The following is a 24,754-nucleotide window of genomic DNA, read 5'->3' on the forward strand; positions in this document are numbered from 1 at the left end:
TCCTTCTCTGATCTGCCCCCTGGCCCTGACCACAAGCCTTTCAGGTTTGGTCCGTAGACAGAGCCGCAGTGTTCCACCCGCCCCTGATGGAGGGGCGAGAGGCTCCGGGGGCAAGGGACACCAATTTCTATGCTCGTTGCAGTGTGGACCTGCCTGCCCGTCAGGCCTGAGCTATCGCTGCGGGACCGCTCGGGCATCTGCGCCTTTTCTCCAAGCTGCTCGTGAGGGTGGAGGTGTCCAGAGCTGCTCTCTTGTCCAGTGTCCTTGTAACTTGCCCGTCCGGTTCTGTGACTTCAGTCCACACTGTGCCCTAACGCGCGCTTTGACTGGACATCACTGTGTGAAAGTGCAGCTAAGATAAGAGGGCACTCACCTCTCATTTTCTGAAGGCAAGGCATTGTCTTATAATTAACGAGCTCAACATGCTTTCAGTGAGGGGGAGGTGAGATGCCCCGCACGGTGCTAGGTGCTGAGAGGGCCTAGAGACAAACAGGATCCCTCCTGAAGGAGGTAAGTGACAGCTGCTGACTGCTCACTTGGCTCACTAGGCTTCTTCTTCTTCTTCTTCTTTTTTTAAAACAATCTTTTGAACAATTAGAAAACTTTTTCTACCCTGCAGACCAATAGACTTGAATCTCAGAGCAGTCAGAGTGCTGGGATTGGGGTGGCTGGGTGCACTATTCAGTAATGGTTTATTTCAAGGAAGAGTGATGACAACTGGGTGGAGTCTTGCCTCATTCTTCTCCTCTTAGTGAGATGGAGTTGCCTTCCTGTCTGCCGCCTCTGTGGAGAGCATTTATGAATGTGAATGGATTCCTTGTTAAAGGAAATAGCTCAGTTGTAATTTGATGAGTGAATTCTAAGGGAACCAATATCATTCCGGTTTTTCCTACAAATTTTCTCATGTTAAGAGAGAGATTCTTTCATGCTTATCCATGGCAAATTCGACCATCACAATTTCCACCCACAAGATGGGTGGTTGTTTCCCTCTTTAAATCACAACCTTGCTCTTAGGCTGATCTTCTGTGCCCTTTTTCCAAGATGGGTCAATCACATGATTATGTTGTCAATAAATTATTTAAAGGGCTAAAAAGCCAGTTTACTACATTGCCTGGTTTGGGGGAAACAAGCTAGCTATTGGTAAGCTTTCTATAGGTACTTTACTTAGTCACTAAACCCCAATTAACATGATAAGTTTTAATCCAATATGTGTTTTACCCTTTAGATTAGTAGGTTACTGCCTCTCCTCTTGCCAATCCAGAATTAAAGAGAATTTTCTCTTTTCCACTTCCAAACATCAGCTCTGTAATGTTCATTAACTTGGTCTTTTCCAACAGGTTCCAGATGTCCCCTGTGCACCCAAGTTCAAATGTCAACTGCTCTTTCACCCTTCTGACATTGGAGTTGTTTGTTTTTTATGCTGTCAGAATCCAAACTTGAAAATCTTACTTTTCTTTCCAATTTAAAGTGTTTTTAAAATACATACTGTGTTGGGAAGTGGACTTGGCCCAGTGGTTAGGGCGTCCATCTACCACATGGGAGGTCCGCGGTTCGAACCCCGGGCCTCCTTGACCCGTGTGGAGCTGGCCCATGTGCAGTGCTGATGTGTGCAAGGAGTGCCGTGCCATGCAGGGGTGTCCCCGTGTGGGGGAGCCCCATGCGCAAGGAGTGCACCCCGTAAGGAGAGGCGCCCAGCGTGAAAGAAAGTGCAGCCTGCCCAGGAATGGTGCCACGCACACAGAGAGCTGACACAACAAGATGATGCAACAAAAAGAAACACAGATTCCCGTGCTGCTTTGTCCACAGAAGTGGACAAAGAAGAACACGCAGCAAATAGACACAGAGAACAGACAACTGGGGGGAGGGGGAGAGAAATAAATAAATAAAAAACTTTGAGAGAAAAAAAAATACATACTGTGGAGGTTAATATTTCGATACACTCCCAAAAACGACAATGAAGATTTGATGGCTGGCTTTTTCGGATTGTACAGGAATCTCCTCAAGAGAGGTACATCAGCAACGTGATAAACCAGGGAACAGAAGTCATGGAGCGATACAAGATGTCCTATTCTACCAGCTCTCAGGAGGAAAACAGAAGGATGACCATGCCTGCAGGGCCAGAAGGAGCCTCCCAGTTACATTTTCTTATCCAGCAATCCAACCATGGATCCATTCAACAAATGTGTCTACGGTGTGTCCTCCCTGGGCTGGAAATACAGTGGGGAAAACAGCCAGGCATGGCTCCTACCTTATGAATTTTAAGTTTACTCTCAGATCACAAATTTAGTTAATGGCATCTCTTGTTAAAAAATGTGTTGAGGCAGCCAACTGGCCTTAGAGAAGACCACGTGGTCTGCACTGTTATTGGGCTGGCCTTTTTATGGGCATTTAGGGGCATCTCTGGTTTCAGGGCATGAAGAGCAGCACTGAAGACAAGCCCAGGAAATTCTGGATTCAGGGAGAGAATTCAGGAGGGGGAAGTTTGGCAGAGCTGCCAGAAATTACTGGGAGAGAAAGCTTCTCAGAATGGTATAGTCATTGGAGGGCATTCTGTTGAGTTACCCTTTCCTATAGTGTTTATGTGACTAAAACAATGGCAAAGTAGTACTAAGGCAATGCATTTCCCCACAAATTCTCCTCCTCTTTGTCCTTGGTTATCCTTTCTCTAACTCTGTTTTAAACTGCTAGGCATTTTGTCTCTTTGAGGAATTTTCCTGGCTCCAGGCAGAACTTTTTTCCTGTTCCATGCAATTCAGCTTTATTTACAGAATGCTGGCTTTATAAGTTCATATCATTCTTTTACTGGCATCTCTAAAACCCTCACTCTTGCTAGTAATGGAAAAAGGCAAAGGAGAGAAGAGTTAGGAAGGAAAAACCCTGAAAATAAAAACAAAAATCACTTTCTAGGGACATCAAAGGACAGTGAAATGAGAAATCGAAACCCAACCAACTCCATGGGACAGTGTCAACCTCTTAGTTGTCTTATTCAAAGCGAAGTCCAGGGCTTAAACTTGTTAATTGACATAACTTCCCAGGAACACGACTCTTCATTCCTTTTCATTTGTCTTAGCTGGATTAATTTAAAATAAATGTTTGTCAACACTTGAGCATGAGAGGAGTACTTGGGAAATCATGGGCAGAAACTTCAGGGGGCAAGGTAGGGAAGGCGGGTATCAAATAAATGGAGATGCTGGTTGGGAATAACTGTGGCTTTTTTTCTGGTATAAATCATTTCCTATGTGTGCTTTTTCATTTCATTAAAAGCTTTGAATTTTTAAATAAAATAGCAGATATCGAAGGAAAAGTGTAGAACTAGCCAAGTAATGTGACCATATATAAAAGGCTTGCTTAATAGGTACTTTGATAAGCACTTTTTATTCATGCTCATATAATCTTACATAATAATCCTACAGAATATAATGACCCACATTTTTTAGGTGAGAACATGGAGGCTTGGAGAGGGAAAATAGTTTATCCAAGGTCACATAGCAAAGAGCTGGCAGAGACAGGATTCAAACACAGAGCTGTGTGATTTCAACGGATATGGTTCTTTTGTATTTTTTCCCCAATGGTTATGGTTTTAACCATTCATACATCATGTAGTATTCCCCAAAGTTCTGATCCCTGCCTAAGTGAGTCTGTGTTTGTGTCTTCAAGGATCCCTGACTCCCCAGTTTCAGAGCTAGAGATAAAAATATTCAAAGATATACATATTTAAAGTGATAATTCCTTCAGCGTCTTGTTAAATAAGACAACAGGAATTAAGGATTTTCAGGTTGACATTTAGGCCCAGAATATCAAATGACTTATAAAATCAGAGAAAGGGATGAATTTAGTATTAGATCCCAAGACTCCCATCTCTCTATCCAGTATGCTGCACTCTAAATTCTCTGCCTAAACAAGCTCCAACTCAAATATATTGCTTTCCAAAACCTTTCAACTTACTTCAGGAATCACCAGTCTATGAACACTTGTGTTTGCCGTCACCTGACACTAACTCTGGTTTGTTATATTAAGCATACAGACTCCCCAGTGTCTGCAAAGCCAATTTCTACAGTTGCTTAGATCCCAGCAAAAAAATGGGAATATAGGCTTAATTTACGAAATGTTCCTTTAGCTCAAGAAAAAATAGTGAACAGTTTCTATGTCTCCTGCCTTGGCTAGAGATTAAGTTAGGAGAGACTGACTGTTTACTCATTAGACTCTGGTTTCTTCGTCCAGGTGTGAATGTGCTAAAGATGAAGTCTGGGGAATTTCTCCCTTGGTAGCATGGTCTTAGCTGGAGAGGAAGGAGCTCTCTCATATCTTTTCTACCATCATTTCATACTCAAGCACATTCTTGTTTTCTCCTTTCCAACTAACCAAAATAAAAACTCCCCCCACCCCGCCCTTTTTTCCAGAAAACTTATAACCTCAAGAAGGGAGCTAAGCAACTTGTGGGAGTTGAAGGAGATGTAGGTGACTGGTGGAAACAGGAGATTTGAAAGTGGGATGGGAAAAAGCATGGGTATGAGAAGATGAAGTCCATCTCCACGAGGGATATGGCAGCAGATAGTGATATGTGTAAAATTTGTGAAGATGTGAAGAGAATGGATAGCTTTGTTAACCAAATCACATAAGAACTTGAGGACACAATTATAGGTTATAAATAGCAGTTTTAGGGAAGGTAGAAATAATACTTCAAACAACTAATAGTATATAAAATTCATTACCTTCAAGGTTTAAGAAGATTATGAAATCAAGTTTCAAGAAATATTTAAAAAAGCATAATAATGTTAACATTAGTTACTAAGAGGAGTTAAGAAGAGTTGGGAACACTTACTAACCTTTTAAAGTCAATGTGAGAAATGGTAATCTGCTCTTCTTTGAAATCTTTTGGTCAGAGGGAGCTACCTGGATGGACCTTGTGTTTAATCCAAGGGTACTTTCTTCCAATGGAACTTTAAATCTTTTTTATGAGATTAGCTGGAAGAAAATCTGGCAGCTGCATGACTCAAATCACCAAATTCCTTCTGTGAACACTCTCCACCTTCACTCCCCCTTGGTTTTTCTTCCATACTTTAGTACTTCCTCGGACAAACAACCATTACATTAAGCTGGACTTTGAAGACAAGGTCATAGGAAAGGCCCTGCTGGTGTTTGGAATAAGAAAGCCTGGATTTGAATTCTACCTCTGCCACTCACTCCGTATGTGACATTCAGCAAATTATTTAAACTAAGCCTCACATTTCTCACTGGTATAATTAGGGAATAAAAACCAACCAACAGAACTGTTGGATGGATTAAATAAGATGATACATCTGGAGCTGACAACAGAATGGCTGGCGCATAATATGGAGTACATGCAAAAAAGTGTTATTTTAGTAAAGACTGGCTTAGTGTTAACTTCAGTGTTTCCCACTAGCTGTCTTAGGGCTCTGTGACAAAGCACCACTGACTGGTGGCTTCAAACAACAGAAGTGCATTGTCTCTCAGTTCTGGAGGCTGGAAGTGCCCCATCAGGCTACCAGCAGGGCCGTGCTCATCTGAAGCCTGCAGGGGAGCACCCTTCCTTGAGTCTTCTGGTATTTCCCAGTGACCCTTGGTGTCCGTGGCTTGTAGACTCATCACTCTGCCTCCTCCATCTTCACATGACCTTCTCCCTGGCATCTGCCTGCATCTCCTCCCCGCTTCTTGGAAGAACATCAGTCAACTGAGTGAAGCCCTGCCCTAATCCAGTTTTGCCTCATTGTAACTAATAACATCTCCAAAGATCCTGTTTCCAAGTAGGGCCACCTTCCCAGGCCTGGGGTGGTTAGGAAGTGAACGTATCTTTTTGGAGGGAGGCAATTCAACTCATTCCCTGGGAATGGATCACTGGTGATAACCAAAACAGGGAGGAGAATGCAAAAAATGGGAGGGATTGAATCTTCCAGGCCTAGCCCAATGGAAACCCAAGTGGCAGCTAGAAGATCTCAGTTCTGACACAGCCACCAAACTGCTGTGGGACTTTCAGCCAACCATTAAAGCCTCTTCATAAACAGAAGGGTTGGAATAGATTTCTATGATTTTGTATTTCTAGATTATTTCATTCTTGATATTTTTAAACCAGATAGGGAAATTATTATATAATCCAGTGTTTGAAGGTACAGGCTGTCCTCGCTGTTATGATGCAAGCGGTGCTTGTGGGACTGAGTGCTATTTGGATGTCCTCTTCTGGGCCTGCAAAACCCTAACAGATGGCACATATACGCTCCACCTCAGACCCCTGCCTGCCAGTGGGCCCTGTCTGCTGTTATTTCCCAGCCAGAGTCCAAGAGCTTCATTCATTTAAATGGGCTATTGATATACTTTGAAATCCTTGAAACAAGAAGACTATCTTTTCCGCCAGTATTTGGTCAGTGAGAGAAAAATCTCATTCTTATAGAAGAGATTGGAAACTCTCTGCAATTCCTATCCTTTATTTTCATTGTCTGGTCGTTACAAACCCTGGAAATAGGATGAAATTTAGGAAAAGGAAGTTTGGAGAAGGCATGGAGGATAATAGTCCTGGTTAATATTAGGAAGAGGAGAGTGCAGAATGCCTTTGCTTATCAAGCTAAGACGGGAACAGGCTGGGAAATAAGAGATTGTTTCCACATCTGATTTCTCTGTGGGGAAATTGTGATGGGACTGAAATGCAGTGAAATGTGGGGTGGGCTGAGCTGCCAACACGTAATCCAGCCTGCTGCTGGCACTTGTTCCAGCAGTCCCACAGCCAGTGCTTGGCTGACTTCTGATGGTCTCCTCCCTGATTCCGATTCTCCCAATTTATTGTTCTCCATGCTTCCCGTCTTTCTCATAATCTGTCATTATTTGTTTCCTGTCACAATGGCATATTGAAGGGAGCCTTTACTTTTTGAGGGAAGAAAAGGATTTCACACTGGGGACTCTTGGTCTTTCTGTAGGAGATAAATGAGCAGGAGTAGGAATTGGATCAAATGGAAGGGAAGAGTGCAGCAGGTGGAGCTCAGGGGTCGTGTCTGCTTTGCATGTAGGAGGTCCTGGCTTCAGTCCCTGGTACCTCCTAAAAAAAAATAAGGGAAGATAAACCGAAGGGAACAAGATGTAACACAATTGTTTTGTTTTGAAAGAGCAGGAGAAGGGTGGGAGAAATGGAAACCCGCCCAGGGTGGGGTAGGGGCTGGTGAGGCTGAGAGTTCCACGTGGCCCCAGTTCAGCTTGCTCTCCCAACGGCCTGGGAGCCCCCTGAGGTTCGCCTGGACTTCACTCTTCTTGAGCCACCCAGCAGGAACCATTGCTGATGGCAGTCAAACCGTATCCCTCTCACCAGCATTTCCAAGTCTCTGGTGGCATGAAACAGTGGAAACGAGCCTGGGCTTTAGTGCTCGCAGGACTGGATACGACCTCTGCTTCATCTGGCACTCACTGATCTCTAGCATCTCTCTAATCCTCCTTTTCTCCATCTGAAAAATGAGGGTGATGCCTGAAAGTGGCTTATAGAGGTGTCATGAGGCTTAAATGAGACAATGCATGTGAAGTCCCTAGCCAGTGTTTGCAGAAAGTAAATGAAAGGAGCTGTTATTATTATTTATCATTATTATTTTAATCTAGCTGTGTAACCTGGATAAGTCATTTCCTTATTGTCACACATGAGTGATAATAATTGTTTCATAAAGTGTAGTAAGGATTTAATGAGAGAATCCTTGTAAACTACCCGGTACATGTCTATGACATAGTAGGTGCTCATTAAAGTTTCCTTCCCTCTATTTGTAGCTCTTTCTTGTTCTTTTCTTTCACTATTTTCCTACATGTAACCAATGCTCTGGACAAACTGGGCAGCTCGTTTCTAAGATGTCCCTCAGCATTTGCCATAATCCCTCTGCTCGTTTTATTGCTTCCTCTCTTTTACTGCATTCCCATCTTTGTGGAAACTTGGACTTTTTTAAAAAAATTAATTTATTTCTCTCCCCTCCTCCCCCCTTGTCTGTTCTCTGTCTATTTTGCTGTGTGTTCTTTGTCTGCTTCTGTTGTTGTCAGCGGCATGGGAATCTGTGTTTCTTTTTGCTGCATCATCTTGTTGTGTCAGCTCTCCTTGTGTTCGGCGCCATTCCTGGGCAGGCTGCACTTTCTTTCGTGCTGGGCGGCTCTCCTTACGGGGCACACTCCTTGCGTGTGGGGCTTCCCTACGTGGGGGACACCTCTGCGTGGCTGGGCACTCCTTGGGCGCATCAGCACTGCGCATGGGCCAGCTCCACACGGGTCAAGGAGGCCTGGGGTTTGAACCGTGGACCTCCCATGTGATAGACGAATGCCCTAACCACTGGGCCAAGTCTTCTGCCAACTTGGGCATTTTTAAAGGCTTATCTTAAATACCACACACTCTACATGTATTTCTTAAGTTTCCCGTTTGGGTGTTATTTCTCCTTCCTTTGAAAACTCCCTTAGGACTGTGTTTCGTTTTTTTTCTAGCACATACCTTCTTCCTCTCTGAATGACAGTCACTTCTGTTCTCCCCCTTTCCATATACCCTCTCCCTGACTGTTGTTTTTATTTATTTATTTGTTTATTTATTTTTTATTGATTTATCTCCCCATCCCCCTCCCCAGTTGTCTGCTCTCTGTGTCATTCGCTGTGTGTTCTTCTGTGCTTTTCTATTCTTGTCAGTTGCACCAGAAATCTGTGTCTTTTTGTTGTTGTTGTTGTTGCATCATCTTGTTGTGTCAGCTCTCCGTGTGGGCAGCACCGTTCCTGGGCAGGCTGCACTTTCTTCCACGCTGGGCGGCTCTCCTTACGGGGCGCACTCCCTGCACGTAGGGCTCCCCTGTGTGGGGACACCCCTACGTGGCGACACCCCTGTGTGGCACGGCACTCCTTGCGCGCATCAGCACTGCGCATGGGCCAGCTCCACACGGGTCAAGGAGGCCCGGGGTTTGAACCGCAGACCTCCCATGTGGTAGGCAGACACCCTAACCACTGGGCCAAGTCCACTTCCTCTCCTTGACTGTCGATGGTACATTTGCCTGTCCCCTCCTCTTCCTCCACCCTGCACATATTTACCTACTAGACTCTGACTCATTATCTCTGGAACTGTGGTCTCTAGAAAGACTGTTGAATTTCATACTGAGCTAAATGCCTCTGGTGTGTTCTCACGGTAACACTCTGAGCATTCTTTCATAGGTCTTGAAATTGTCTACATGACTGTGTTCCACATTGTGTTTTAAACTTCTCAAGAGAAGCCAGGGATTGTACCTTACACATTCACTGCTGTAATCCAGGACCTTACACACTGTCCAGCCCGCAGCAAGTGCTCATTTATGTTCTCAAATTGAACTTCTCCGTGAAACAGTGCGCTGCTTAAACACCGTGAAAGCTCAGTGAAGTTGTCCTTAGCCCACTACAGCAGGAACTTTTACTGCAAATTACTGCTTTAATTGTAATGTAAATTCAATTCCTTGTGACGCTAGGAAATTCCGGTATTTTGAAATCCTAAATAATTATATAGTATGCTCAAAGAAAGGAAAAATGTGATTTCACTCACATTGTTTATAATTTTGGTTCATGTAGCAATCCAGCTCTTAAATGAACTGATTACCCTCTTGGTGCCTTTCAATATTCCTGAAGCATCTCCAGTTAACAACACTGTAAGTTTAATTTATAATTCAAATATATGAAAAGTCCGTTCTCTCTTTAAGGAAATATTAGTGAAACCACTTCAACAGGAAGACTCCCCTGGAAGAAGAAAAAGGGATACGCTCCTTTACTGGGTTTGGGATGTCAGTTCTCCCATTCTGGGTTTTCTTTAGATCTAGACTCTTCACATATGATCTGTTGGAGTGGACCATGACTTACAACATGCAGTTGTACAGAGAAGTTGACTATATGTTCAACACCAAACTTTTGTGGACTGGGATATATTAAGAAGTTCAATGGAGGGAGCGGATGTGGCTCAAGAGGTTGAGCACCTGCTCCCCACGTGGGAGGTCCTGGGTTTGGTCCCTGGTACCTCCTGAAAAAAACAAACAAGCAAACAAAAAACAAGCAAACAAACAAAGAAACCAACTCAGGGTAGCGGATGCTGCTCAGTGGTTGAGCCACTGGCTTCCCACATTCAAGGTCCTGGGTTCAATCTCTGGCCTTGGAACCTGAAAAAAAATGTTCAGTGGAAAGGAAACAAGAATATTTGGAAAGTTGCCCAAGGTGCAGACTTATTTAATTTCATTATTTTTTCATGAAATTAATATGAATAATTACTATTTAAAAATTGTCCTGTTTCATTTCTTTCTTTTCTCCATTTTTTTCTAGTCTGCACAAACAAGCCTCTCACTTATGCCAAATAGCTTAAAACAAAGTACACTTTTAAGTTTGAAGAGAAAAAATAATATGAGCATATAATCTATAAGTAATACACACAAATTAACTCATAAGAGATAGGACAGCTATCCAAAAGCCTCTCCTTCCTCTACATACAATTTTTTACATTTACTGAACATTTACTGGAAAGCTTTATATCATTTTCCCTTTTCCCAAAAATTACACTGTATTTGTTGGAATGACTTTCAGTACTTTCTTCTCATCTTCAGCTGGCGATGACATATGAACTTTCTCACAAGATCAGCTGCCAGAACTGGAAGATTTCTGGGGATAACGGCTTTGAAGCCAAATATTCTTGGAAACAAGTAGGAACTCACATGCACATATTGGCTGTTCTCTATACTGCAGACTCTCGAGAAAAGCAGTGTTTTAACACTTCATTTTTCAGTGCCAGAACTGAGTCAAACGGACAATGGTGCAAACATAAAACTTTCACTGGAACAACTAGTGATCAGTTTTGACCTTAGCTAACCTGAAACATTAACTTGGATTTCTCAGCCTCCACATACTGTGCTTTGTACATAGACCCACCTATTCTAGGACCAATCACAGTTCATCTGGCTCGGAGTTTCCTGTGTAGGCTCAAAGATAAGTAAAGAAACTGACTCACTGGTTACCTTGCCAGCATGTCTTTCTGTTGCACAAAAAGAAAACAACGACATAGACTTTCATGGACAGCTTTGCCAAGCCTGGCTTGTAAGAATGGTGGCCATACGATTTAAGATCAGAATTAGCTACTTAAACACAGGGGACTTGAAGAACCCAAGGCATTTTGAATATTCTGAAAGAAAAGATCAAGAAAGGGAAAGGGAATGAAACATTTCTGTGATTTTCTAAATTTATCCTCCCAAAGTAAATTTATGCAGGACAAAGTATGTGGCCACTTATTTAAACTGTCTTGGACTTGAATGCTGCTTTAAGGAGAGAATTCCCATTCACTGTGTACACCAAAAAATTTAAAAAATAAAGTACATGAGCAAAAAAAGAGGCAATTCTTATTACTTATATCAAAAGTAGACATTATCAAAGATAACAAGGAATAAAAGGTATGCAAACAACTGAACACATCTATAAGAAAATTTACATATATATATGATTACAAAATATAGTTCAAAGTATTATCTTAGACACTGATAATTTAGTTTTGATAATTTTCTGTGGGGTAATTGGTGGCTCAGAGATGACAACTAACTTCTCCAACAGGGCACCATGGATTTGAATGTCCTGTGCTTTACCTAATATAGAACAGTTATTTGTGTGCGTATTTATATTGTCATGTAATAGTATTTTTACTGGATTCCATATAATTTTTATGAGATTGTAGATACCAGAAGAGAGAAGATTATGCTCAACTCAAAGATGTATTCCAACGTAACTCATGGTACATTGCCTTGCAAATAATAAGCACTTAATAATTATTTGCTAAGTTGAATTTATGAAGACAAGTTACTGTGTCAGTGACAGGAAAATTTTTAAGAATGATGATAATATTTCATTCGTTTCTTCTACAAACTCTTATGAACTACCTGTTCTATTCCAGATATTGTATAATTAAAATTCATATCTGTCCTCTAGCTACTTAGTCTCTGGAGGAATAGAAAGACATATAAACAAATTATTATAGAGTGAGAAAGGCTTTAATCAATTGTGTAAAAGGCATTATGGTATAGAACAAAGTCCTAAGGTAGTGGTAATTCTAATTAATGTAAATTTATGTAAGCCCAACAGGCAAAATACAGACTATCATCACAGATTGCTTTTTTAAATTTAAACTTTATTTCAAATTCAAAAAATAAAATAACAGACAAAACGCAGCTAAAAAATTTATGGAAGCATTACTTTCTGTTCAGGTACTTTTATGTCATCTAATCCCAACGTTAACTCAATTATTCCTCTAGTGGTCAGAAAGATACACTGATGAACACAGAATACTCAAATGACATAATCAAGGTCTCCTTGTTAATGAAAAAGATGAAGTAGAGAAAAAAAACACTTAATGATATTCATTATCTCATAAAACCAAACCCCATATTCTTTTTTTTTACCTTTAGCATTAATACAGTACCTCCTTTGCTTATGTTACAAAAATGTTACAGTATCATTGTTAACTATATTCTATAAATTACATTAGCTCTATTTTTCCTATGTATCACCATATTCTTAACAGCTTGTAGTAGAACATTCCTGTATTTACATTATTAAACACAATCCTCATCCACTGCCAAAAGCACATTCCCTCTATTATCCTCCAGCTGTCCTCCAACTAATATTAACCTCCCTAGTCTCCTTGTTTCAGCCACAATCACATCCATAAATCAACAGTGTTTGTTACACTCCTTTTAATGTTCTACCGTCAACGCCATCCATTACCACATATTTACAATTGAACTTATTAAGCATTCTACATACATCCAGCATCAACGCCCCATTCTCAATCCACAGTCTGTCCCCCAGCAATCTGCACTCGATAGTGCAACTCCACAGATCTCCTCATTGTGTTTAATTTGTGTCAGTGAGACCTTACAATATTTACCCTTTTGTCACTGGCTTATTTTCACTTTGCATAATGTCTTAAAGTTTCCTCAGTGTTGTCATGTGCTTCCCCAATTGATTTCTTCTTACAGCTGAATATTATTCCATCGTATGCATATATCACATTTTGTTTATCCATTCATTGGTTGATGGACACTTAGGTTGTTTCCATCTTTTAGCAATTGTGAGTAATGCCGCTATGAACATCTGTGTGCAAAAATCTGTTCACAACCTTACTTTTGGTTCTTTTCAATATACTCCTAGTAGTAGGATTGCTGGATCATATAGCAATTCTTTATTTAGTTTCCCGAGGAACTGCCAAATCATAGATTGTTATAAAGAGACCTAGTTATGTGTGGTCTCTAGGAGACACACTAAAACAAAAAGAATTCAGAGATGTTTAAAATAAAGGAATGGAAAAATTATACCAAGCAAATGTCAACCAAAGGAAAGTTGGAGTAACTGTCTTAATGTTACATTAAGTGTCTTTCTGGCTTGCAGAATAAAAGTCAAGGAAAAGTGGAGTATGTTTTCTACTGCAAAAAAGACTACTGGAACAGAAAAATATAACCATCAGGAATATGAGTGCACCTAAATTTGCCACCTGAGAATATCTTAAGCAACAAGATACAGAACTTGAGGACTAAATAAATTTTAAACCTGGTGATTTTAACATATCTGTCTTTGAAATGCAAAAACTCTACCAAACAAAGAATACTCATTCTTTCTTTACCAAATTTCCAAAACTATTCTATATTGAGGGAATATTTCAAAGAAAACTTCAATATTTCCAGAGTATCAGCATCACTTAAGCTAGATTTTATGATCATAAGATAATAAAATTAGAATTTAAAATTAAAAGAATAGTTTAATAATTCCAAATATTTGAAATTCAAGAATTCATATTATTGGATAATCCCAACTATAAAATGAAATAAAGGACAAAATGATAAAAGGAAATAAATGAATACTTAGATCTGAATAATAGATCAAAATATATCAAAATTTGTGGGAGCTGGCTAAATTAGTACTGTGAGAGAAATATATAGCTTTACATAAATTTATCAGGAATTGAGGGGTTGAAAATGAATGAGCTAAGCATTCAGCTCGTGCGTTAGAGAAAGGGGTCTGCCCCATGTGTTTTGGGATGCTTAGCAGCATCCCTGTCCTCACCTCTACTCACTAGATGCCAGTAGCACCTCCACTGCCACAACTGCGACAGCCAAAAATATGTCCGGACATTGCCAGGTGTCTCCCGGGGGGCAAAGTCAAGCCGCCTCTCATTAAGAACCACTGATTTAAAGTACCATGATATTGAATTTTAGTATGGTGACAAAATTCTGCTTGCTTAATGCTTCTCTTTCAAGCTGTTCAATATTTATATTCAATTGTGTTTCATTTTTTCCCCCGAATATAAAATGTTCTTTTCAAATAATTTTTAGAAGGTACCGGGGATTGAACCTGGGACCTCGTACATGCAAAGCAGGTGCTGCGCTATATCCACTCCACCCAATTTTTTTTTTTAGGTACCAAGGACCTGGGATTGAACTGGGGGCCTCATATGTGGGGAGCTGGCTCTTAACCACTGAGCCACAACGGTTCCCGAGTTGTTTTTTTGGTTTGCTTCGCTTGTTGTTTGTTTTTTGTTTTTTTTTTAGGACCTCCCATGTGGGAAACAGGCACTCAACTGCATGAGCCACATTTGCTCTCCTGAAATTTTTTTAGTATAATAGAATAAATAGCATATAATTCTACTCTAAGAGGTGACAACCTCTTAAACTGAGTGATCTTTCAAATTTTTTGTGGTATATAATTAGATTAATAAAAATAATAATTTTTGCGATGGAATGGATAATAAAGTTGGGAAAAGAGCAAAAGAACAACCCAAGAAAAGAAATAATAAAGCTATGGTAAGAAATCAGTGCAATGGAGTACAAAATATAGTAAAGATTTTTATAGAAACTTATCGTTTGAAACATTAATAAGAGAGAGAGAGATCTGCGAGCACAAAAGTATTAAACCCAAAACTGGCACAAAAAGAAAGAAAATTTGAAGAGAAAATTTGAAAAGATCAATGAACATGAAGGCAACTAAAGTGATAGCCAAATACCTGCCCTCTAAAATCTCCCAGGCCCAGATGGCTTTACAGTTCAGACCGACAACTCTTTTATAGTTAGTTCCTTTTTCTGTTGTAGGTAACTGGGGATTGAACCCAGGACCTCGTACATGGGGAGCAGGCACTCAACCACTGAGCCACGTCCGTTCCCCAGTCCCTGTTATTCAAGTTGTTCCATAAAATGTTAAAAACTTAAAGGAATTTATTTCATTTATACAACTAGTAAGTTCTTGATTTTTAAACCAGATAAGAACTACTGAAGAAAATAAAATTATAGGTCTCATGGTAGAATGAACTGGTTTGTGTTCCTGTAGGTGTGGTTATTCGTAGGTGTGCTTATTTGTTGGCATTATTCAAGACCTTTTTTGGCCAATACATGGTAAATTTTTAGAAATATTCTATATTTGTATAAAATTCTTTATTTGTTATTCTTTTATTGTTGAATGCAGAGCCTTATATATGCCTGTCTTATCAAATGTTATTTGTGCTATTCAAAACTTTTATTTTTCTGCTTGATTAATCCATTAATGGCTAAAGTCTCTGGCTCTAACTGTAGATTTTTCAAATATTGAAATTCTCACAATTTTTGCTTTATATGTTTTGAAGATATATTGTCAAGTGCAAATTAGTTTTCATTGATTCCCAGCAAAGTTTTCCTTTTATCCTAGTTAGTGTGTCTCTTTGTCTATAATTATGCTTTTCTGCTTACAATTTATGTTTACTTAATTTAATTTAAAGATGTCAGCCTCCTTTAGCTAAGTATTTGCTTGGTATCATTTTTTTCTATCTCTTTTATTTATATTTTTATAAATCTTTATATTTTAGTTAGACTTTTTGTTTATGGATAAAGATAGAATTAATTTTCTAGTTAATTTACATTATATTTAAATTCATTTTTAAGATATTATTCATGGTTTGATTTACCATGCTTTTTATGCTTCTTGTAAAAATGTCTTTCCTACTTCTATTAGATTACCTGGGCCTTCTTTATTCCATTTAATCCTTTTTTTGGTTTATGAATTTTACATTCTCTAGTCTTTAAGAGAGTTTCAATGTATTTCTAACATTTATATTTAACTTAGCCCAGACCAAAATTAATCACTATCTCTACATTTCTCACAAGGCTTTTAGAAGGTTTACACATATTCCTGTCCTCCTGGCTTCTATGTTTTTTTTCAAGCAGTTAAGTTTTACTTTGTCATGTTCCTATAATTTGTCACGATTATCATTAATGTTTCATACTGCTATTGTTTGGCTGACATATATATTTTCCAATCTATTTGCATTTGATTTCTCCTCTCTTTGTACAATATCTAATTGTCCAAAGTGAATCTCTTATTTACAAGGGTCTGTAAGTGGTGAATAATTGCTGCGTTGGCTAAAAAGGTCTTTATTTTCTCCTCACTGTGAAATGATAGTTGACCTGTTTTGTTTGAAAGCTGTTTTCTCTCACACTGTGAAAATGTTTTTCCATAATTTTCTGGCTGCCTCTGATTCTGTTGCAAAATCTGAAGTCAGTCTGAAGGTCTCCTTTTCTCATCAGTTATTTCCAGATGTTTCTGAAATCCTTTGGCATTCTGTTTCATTTTGTTGTGGATAGGTGTGGCTGGGGTTTTATATTACATGGCTCAGGACTGTGCTTTCTAATCATATGAATTCATGTCTTTCTTCAATTTAAGCACACCCTAAGGCTTTGTTTTTTCCAAATATTGAAGATTTACTTCTTTATATTGGACCTCCCCATTTAAACCACCCTGTGTCTTAACCTCTTTCATTTTGTCCATTACTGTGTCTCTTTGCTGAATTCTAGGTAGTTGGCTAAAATCTTTCCTCCTATTCAATAGTTTTCTCTATTTTTTAATTTTTTTTAATTTTTTTGTGTCTCCCAATTCATGTACTTGAATACTTTTTCAAGTATTTTGTAATTTGGGATAACGAGTTCATCTTATTTGGACCATTATTGGTATGAATCCTAAGCAGCCAAATTATTAGATTATCTTTCTTTATTTTTAATATATTTATTTTTTTAAAAGATACTTAGATTACACACACAAAAATAAGGGATTCCCATATGCCTCCCTCCCCATACCTCCTACCCTTTCCCACATTAACAATTTCTTTGATTAGTGTGGTACATTCATTGCAATTGATGAGCACATTTGGAGCATTGCCACTAAGTATAGATTATAGTTTATATTGTAGTTTGCACACTCTCCCACTCAATTCTGTAGGTTATGGAAGGATACATAATGGCCTGTATCTGTCATTGCAATGTAGATGATCTTTCCATAGTTGTTTTACCTTTTCTGCAAGTGTCCAAGGGGACAGAATTTCATGTTAATTTATCAGTTTGGGAGTTCTTGGACCACAAAGGCATGTAAATCCAGACCCCATTTGATGAGTTGGTTTAACTTTTAGATTTTTCATGGGAGACAGTTTTTTCCCTCCAGATACCAACAAGCATCCATGTGATCTCTCTGTACTGGTGGGTGAAATTTTTACCTTGTCATTTATTAACTCATTTGTCCAACCATGTTTATTGCATATTAACATATGCATGCCATACCATGTTCTAGGTGCTAGCTGCTTGCAATACAAAGATTTCAAAAACACTTCTGACACAGACCTCAAGAAACCCAGAGTGTGCAATAGCTCAGTTCGTTGTGCAAATGTCACAGTAGCCAAAGTGTAGAAACTTCTGCATCTCAAGGCTTCAGAGCCCTTCCTCTGGAATCAGCCAGGCTCAGTCCATGCCCGGCCATGCAGGCTGCACGACCTTCTTCAGATGGAAGTACCAGGAAGTTTTATTTGTTTTCAGCCCTTCCAACTGGAAAGAATGGAGTATCTACAAGAATAACTCTGGTCAGTTTGTGCTGATCATTTCTCTATCTTCTGAAAAACTCCACAAGTTCAACCTAACCTAGAATAATAACTTTGGCCACATTCCCCTACCTCATTGGTCTGCTCTTGTGGGGTCTCAAAGATTTAGGTTGTGCAGAATTCAGGTGAAGGGTGGATTGGAAATGAGCGGCTCACTCTTAATAGGAGTGGTTAAAAGGCTTCAGAAATCGGGTAAAACAGTAAAGGTCAGTCCGCTCCTTTGTTTCTCTGTCTACAGCTTTTAATTTTGCCCAACCTTGTTAAAACAATGATAATAATTATAATGACAATACTAATGAAAATGATAGTATAATTACAGTAGAGGTGGCTTACAAAGGTGCATTTGACAACTGTTATTAACCACATATTTCACAGCCACTTCCTATTCCTAGTTCTCCCTCTAGAGCTACCTTTCTAGTTACTTATTTCCACTTTTCAGTCATGCATATTCTTCTTAGACATGGACTACCCGTACACATTTATATGAATTTCCAATTACAGACATAATTTCCTTTTTCCCTGGGACACAAATTCATTTGGGGCAGAACAGTCTTTTTTTTTTTAAATTTGTTTTAACGTGGCATTCACTATCATTCATTCATTTATTTTCCAAGCCACATGTTTATCAAGCCCCTACTATGTGCAGGCAATGGTGTAGGCACTGAGAACATAGTACTGAGCAAAGTAAGCAAAACCCTGCCCTCATGGAGCTCAATTCTAGAGGAGGAGGCAAATAGTAACTAAGACAAATAGGTAAAAAAAATTTTAACTTTTTATTTTGAAATAATTTGAAACACAGGACTGTTGCAAAAATAATACAAACCCCATACATAGTACTCCCGCATACCCACACCTCTCCCAGACACCCAGATACATCAATTTTTAACATTTTGCCACCTTTTGCCATGTCATTCTGTATCTACCTTGTATCTATCTATCTATCTATCTATCTATCTATCTATCTATCTATCTATCTATCATCTATCTATCTATCTATCTATCTATCTATCTATCTATCTATCTCTATTTTATGAACATTTGAGAGCAGGTTGCATGTCATACTCCTTGAACCCGTATACTTCTAGGTACATTTCCTACAAACTAGGATATTCTTTTTTTTTTTTTTTTGAGGTACCTGGGCTTAGGGACTGAACCCATTACTGCATATGTGGGAAGCCGGTGCTCAACCACTGAGCCACATTGGCTTTCCTGAGTTGTTTTTTTTCATTTGTTTACTTGTTGTTTGTTTGCTTTTAGTTTTTAGGAGACACCAGGAACTGAACCTGGGATCTCCCATGTGGGAAGCAGGCACTCAACCACTTGAGCCACATCCTCTCCCTAAACAAGGATATTCACTTATGTAATCACTTAAGTACAGTTATTAAGTTCAAGAAATTTAATATTAATATAAAGCTTACATTCTATATTCCAATTTTTCTTACGTCTCAACAAAATACTTTTGAGCATTTTCTCCTCCATTCTTAGATCCTCTCCAGTATCACATATTACATTCAATTGTCATGATATTTTGCTTCTCTTCTTCCCCTTCCTTCCTTCCTTCCTTCCTTCCTTCCTTCCTTCCTTCCTTCCTTCCTCCCTCCCTCCCTCCCTCCCTTTCTCCCTTCCTCCCTCTCTCCCTACTTCTCCCCTCCCTCCCTCCCTCCTTCCTTCCTGCCTTCTTATTTCTTTTCTTTCATTCTGGAAACATATATGCAACATACATTTTCCCATCCCAACCCCTCTGAAGCACTTCACTCAGTGGGATTAATCACATTCACGATGCTGCAGTACCCTCACCATCATCCATAACTAGAACTTTCCCTTCACCCCCAACAGAAATCCTAAACTTATTTGGTATTAATTCACTTTTGTCTCTGTCTGCCCACTCTACTTTCTGTCTCTATGAGCTCGCATATTTTCTGACATTTTCTTAGTGGTTACCATGGGGCTGAAATTTAATACTCTAAATCGATAACAGTCTCCTTTGCCTTGATACCAGTTTAACTTGATAACATACATAAACTATGTTCCTATGTTTCTCCATCTTCTCCACCTTTATGTAGTTCTTGTTACAAATTAGATATTTATACGTTATGAGTCCCAGACCACTGATTTATCCTTACATTCTTTTCTTTATTTTTTTTCTTTTATACCCTTACATTTTATCGTCTGTCTTTTAGATCCTGTAGGAAAAAAAAAGCAGAAGTACAAATCAAAAATACAGGAGTTCTCATATTTATATTTACCCATATTATTATCTTTAATTCTTCATGTGGCTTCAGTCAATTGTCTAGTGTCCTTTCCTTTCAACCTGCAGAGCTCTCTTTAACATTTCCTGTAGGGCTGGTCTAGTAGTGGTGAAGTCTCCTAGCTTTTGCTTTTCTGGGAATGTCTTAATCCCTCCATCATTTTTATTTTGCAGAGTATAAAATTCTTCGTTGGCAATATTTTGCTTTTTGCACTTCAGATGTGTCTTCCTGTTGCTTTCTTGCCTCCATGGTTTCTGATGAGAAATTGGCACTTAATCTTATTGAGGCTTCTTTGTAGGTAGCATGTTGCTTCTAGGTTGTGGCTTTCAGAACCCTCTCTTTATCTTTGGCCTTTGGCAGTTTGATTATAGCAAGGCAGAGTATGGGTCTATTTGAGTTTATCCTGTTTGGAGTTTGTTGAGCATCTTGGATGTGTATATTCATGTCTTTTCTTAAATTGGGGAGGTTTTCAGTCACTATTTGTTTGACTATTCTCTCTGCCCCTTTCTCGCTTTCTTCTTCCAGGACTACCTTGATCATATGTTGGTATGCTTGACGGTAGTCTACAGGTTCCTCAGGCTCTGTTCACTTTTCTTCATTCTTACCTCTTTCTGCTCCTTAGACTGGATTATTTCAAATGCCTTATCTGCAAGTTCCCTGATTCTTTCTTCTGCCAGTTCTAATCTACTGTTAAACCCCTTTAGGTGTTTACTGTTACTGTGGACTTCACCTTTGGTGTCTTTTCATAATTTCCTTCTATTGATATTCTCTTTGTGTTAATCTGTTTTTGTCCTGATTACTTTAGTTCATTGTCCATATTTTCTTTTTGTTCTTTGAGCATATTTAGGACCATTTTTAAAAAGTCTTTCTCTAGTTTCCCAGTTCTGGTCATCCTTATTGATGGTTTCTAATGCTTTAATCTTCTCCTTTGCACGGAACATCACTTCTTGCTTGTAATCTTTTGTTTAAACCCAGATATTTTGATAGTTTAATGTTTTCTCACTCGAATTTATACTTTGAAGTGTTTGTTCTTTAAGCTTGTATCTAGCTAGTATTATGACAGAGCTTTCCTTGAGTGCCAGGCACTAACAACAACAAAAAATTAAAATCGGAAAAAAGAAAACACCTTTGTCAGTCTTTGAAGATTGACGTGTGCAAGTGTTCCCCTTTGGAAATTATCCATACAATGAGTTTAGAGAGTAGCTCTAGACCAAAGTGTAGGGGCCTCGCATTTTCTTTCTGTTTAGGTGTTTCGTTTTGGACAAGCATGTGTTGTCTTAGGAATCCCCCTATTTACATGGTATGAAAGTCTCCTCTTCTCTGGAAACAGTTTCCTCATGGTTCTGACAATGTATGCCCTACAGCCAACAATCTCTTGCCCCAGGCAGCCATTTGACTGCATTCCCATGCATTCTGTGCAAGACCTCTGTAAGCCCTGTTATGCACACAGGGCAAGTTTGGGACAGCGAGTCCCTCAGGTCACTCCCAGGAATATTGGGCCATACATACATACTGCTAGTATGTGCACGAGGGTTACTCTGCTCCCTCCAGAACCGGACCAGGGATCCACACTGACTGGGTGAGAGGTGGTGGAGTTGCCAGCCGGGGTACCCCTAAACCCTACCACTTTTTTAAAAATAAATTTTTTTTTACATATTAATAAAACATACAATCCATCCAAAGAGTAGAATCAGTGGTATCTGGTATAATTACATAGTTGTACATTCATAACTTTAATCACTATTAGAGCATTTTCATTATTCCAGTAATAATAATAAAAAATTTTTTGACAGACTAACAAAAAACTCTACTGCTTAATAATCATCTCTCAATCTGTTTATACTTCCCCTGCTGTACATAACTGCTATTCTGTTTCTGTCTCTTTAATTTACTTGTATGTCTATTTTGTATAGATGGAGTCAAATAATATGTAGTAACTTTTGTTTAGTTTCTTTCACTTAGTATATCCCCTGCTCTCCCCCTTTTTTTCACCCTTAATAGCCCTACCACTTTCAAGTAGCTTTTTCTTGATTTGGTGCTCATCATGTTACTGCAGTACTTTAGTTATTTTCTGGAACTTTGAGAAAGATGTTTCTGTCACTTCTTGCTGGTTGTTCAAAGCATATCACTCTCCCTTTTTGACTGAGGTGGGGTCTAAGTAAATAATATTATGAAATGTAGTGATAAATGCTAAGAGGAAACAAAAAGGTCAGAGGAGTTATTTTGAGTGTCTGTACCTGTTTGACTTGATCTGCAATTTATTTCTTAATCCTTTGGATTACCCCACCCTACCCAACCCCAATATTAGTGTGTTATGCTAGCTGGACAGATCTCTACCCTTGTGAAACTTATAATTTTGTGGAATGAGATAATAATGAAAATGCAAGGTTATAAACTTTCATAAATATCATGAAGGAAAAATATGGAGAGTTAAGAAAATATGAGACAGAGAATCTAGACTTAATTTAGGGGGCTAGGAAAGAATTTCTTGAATAGAGATGTTTGACCTGCAATTTATGGTATAAATAGGATTGTTGGAGATTGAGTCATGTGCCCCACTAAAGGCATGTTCAGGTCCCCAATCCCTGGCCCTGTTGGTGTGAACTTATTTGTAGATAAGACCTCTCAATATGTTATTAGTTAAGGTGTGCCCAAACTGAATGAGGGTGGACCTTAAGCCAATATGGCTGAAGTCCTTATAAGCAAAGGAAATTGGACATGGAAGTAGAAGCTACAGGAGAAGGAAGAAGCTGCAAGTCAGTGAAACCCAGAGGAGATATGAGAAGACATTGCCCTGTGAAAAGTCTAGGGCCAAGGATCATTGGCACTTACCTCAGAACATCACAGTCTTCAGAGAGAAAGCATCATCTTGCTGACACCTTAATTTTGGACTTCACCTAACCTCAAATTCATTAGCCAATAAATTCCCATTGTTAAAGCTCATCCATTGTATGGCATTTGTTTTAGCAACTGGGAAACTAAGATAAGGTTTAAATAAATGTGGCAGTAATAAAAGGAAGAAAGAGTCTTCCATGATGAAGGAACAGTAACTAAATATGAGATTGGAGTATTGAAAGGCACAGGACAAAGCTGGGGCATTAGGCACGACCATGTAAAAATGTAAAAGATTATTTTTTTATGTTGAAGGTAATGGAAACCATTGAATAACTTTAATAAAGAGGAGAAGAGAGACATGATCACATTGCATTCTTAAAAGATGAGTCTGGAATTTCCAGGAAGATGGCAGATTAGAGAGAAACAGAACTCACTTTTCTCCCAGAAAAAGAGCTAGAGGACAGGCAGAAACAGCCTGAAAAAATGTTCTAGGGTTTAGGACACCAAGGGAGGGCTGGACACTGCCCAGAAGAAAGAGGGGCACATGAAAAGAATCTCAGTGGAAAGAGAGTAGAAACTTGCAATTGCAGCTGCTGGCACCCTTCCCCCCACCCTCCAAGCAGACGGCTTTGAATTCTCTGGCCTCTGGCAGGCAGCTATGGACAGAGGGGGCCACAGAGATCCACCCCCCTGGGAAATGGGAGAAAGAGGAATGCACCTAAGGCTGATTCAGGTTTTGGCCAACAGTTTTCACCTGCTGTGTCCCATGAGCCCTCCCAGGCCAGGTGGGGATGCATGACTGTTTGCCCTGGGAGCTGGCAGGGGACTAAAGAGACCAGAACCTCTCAATCACCCTCCCTACTGACCAGGACTGGTTACTGAGGATGCAGAGGGAAGTGGAGAGGGCTGCCAGAAAAGTTGGGAGAACAGCCTCTAAGAAAGTTTGAATTATGAGGCTCTAAATAGCCTTGAAGCAGGAGCCTCTGTCACATTGTTGCAGCCAATGTTGCAGTGACCACACTCAAAATAGAGTTTGAACAGAGAGGGCTGCCAAAGAGCACTATCTGCTGGTTGACCAAGGAAATGCATGTGAAGAAATTAAAAGTAAATAAGAGAGGCTTTTTCCAGCCTTTCCAGCCTCCCTCCCTGAGACCCTTGGAAGTGGGTGTGCAACCCATTACTGGGTCCATGGCTCAGATTGAGCAACGAACAGAGAAAATCATAAAGGCCTAAGACAGGTTGAACCAATAATAAAAGAGCAGTAATAGCACACAGCCTCCCACCATTAAATCTATATGCCAGAGAGAGAGAGAAATTGGGCATCATAGAAAACTCAGCCTCATAATCAGATGCCTAGACAGCAGCAAAAAATTACAAACCATACTAAGAAAATGGAAGAAATGACCCAAGAAAAGTAATATATCAAAGTCCCAGATGAGACACAGGATTTGAGATAATCAATGATATTCACACAAATTTCCAAAATCAAATCAATGTGTTGAAAAACAGTATGTCTAAAGAGATAATAGACATCAGTAAGACACTGGGGAGCACAAAGAAGAATTTGAAAACCTGAACAGAAAAATAACAGAGCTTATGGGAGTGAAAAACATATTAGGTGAGATAAAAAACAACTAAGATGCATACAACAGCAGACTTGAAATGATAAAAGAATAAGTGATCAAGAAGACAGAATACCTGAAATTGAAAAAAGAACAGAGAGAGAGAAAAGAATGGAAAAATTTGAACAAGGGCTCAGGGAGTTGAACGATAACCTGAAATGCAACAA

At 39.3% G+C, this 24,754-nt stretch overlaps 1 long non-coding RNA gene across 1 annotated transcript; it reads left to right on the plus strand.

Moving 5' to 3' along the window:
* Window positions 1–229: 229 nt before the first annotated feature.
* Window positions 230–10,908, plus strand: LOC139437092 (uncharacterized). The gene is made up of 3 exons (XR_011646677.1): window positions 230–510; window positions 1,338–2,191; window positions 10,563–10,908. It is a non-coding gene; the product is annotated as an uncharacterized lncRNA (long non-coding RNA).
* Window positions 10,909–24,754: the final 13,846 nt, after the last annotated feature.

Source organism: Dasypus novemcinctus, chromosome 20, assembly GCF_030445035.2.
Source record: "Dasypus novemcinctus isolate mDasNov1 chromosome 20, mDasNov1.1.hap2, whole genome shotgun sequence".
NCBI lineage: Eukaryota > Metazoa > Chordata > Mammalia > Cingulata > Dasypodidae > Dasypus > Dasypus novemcinctus.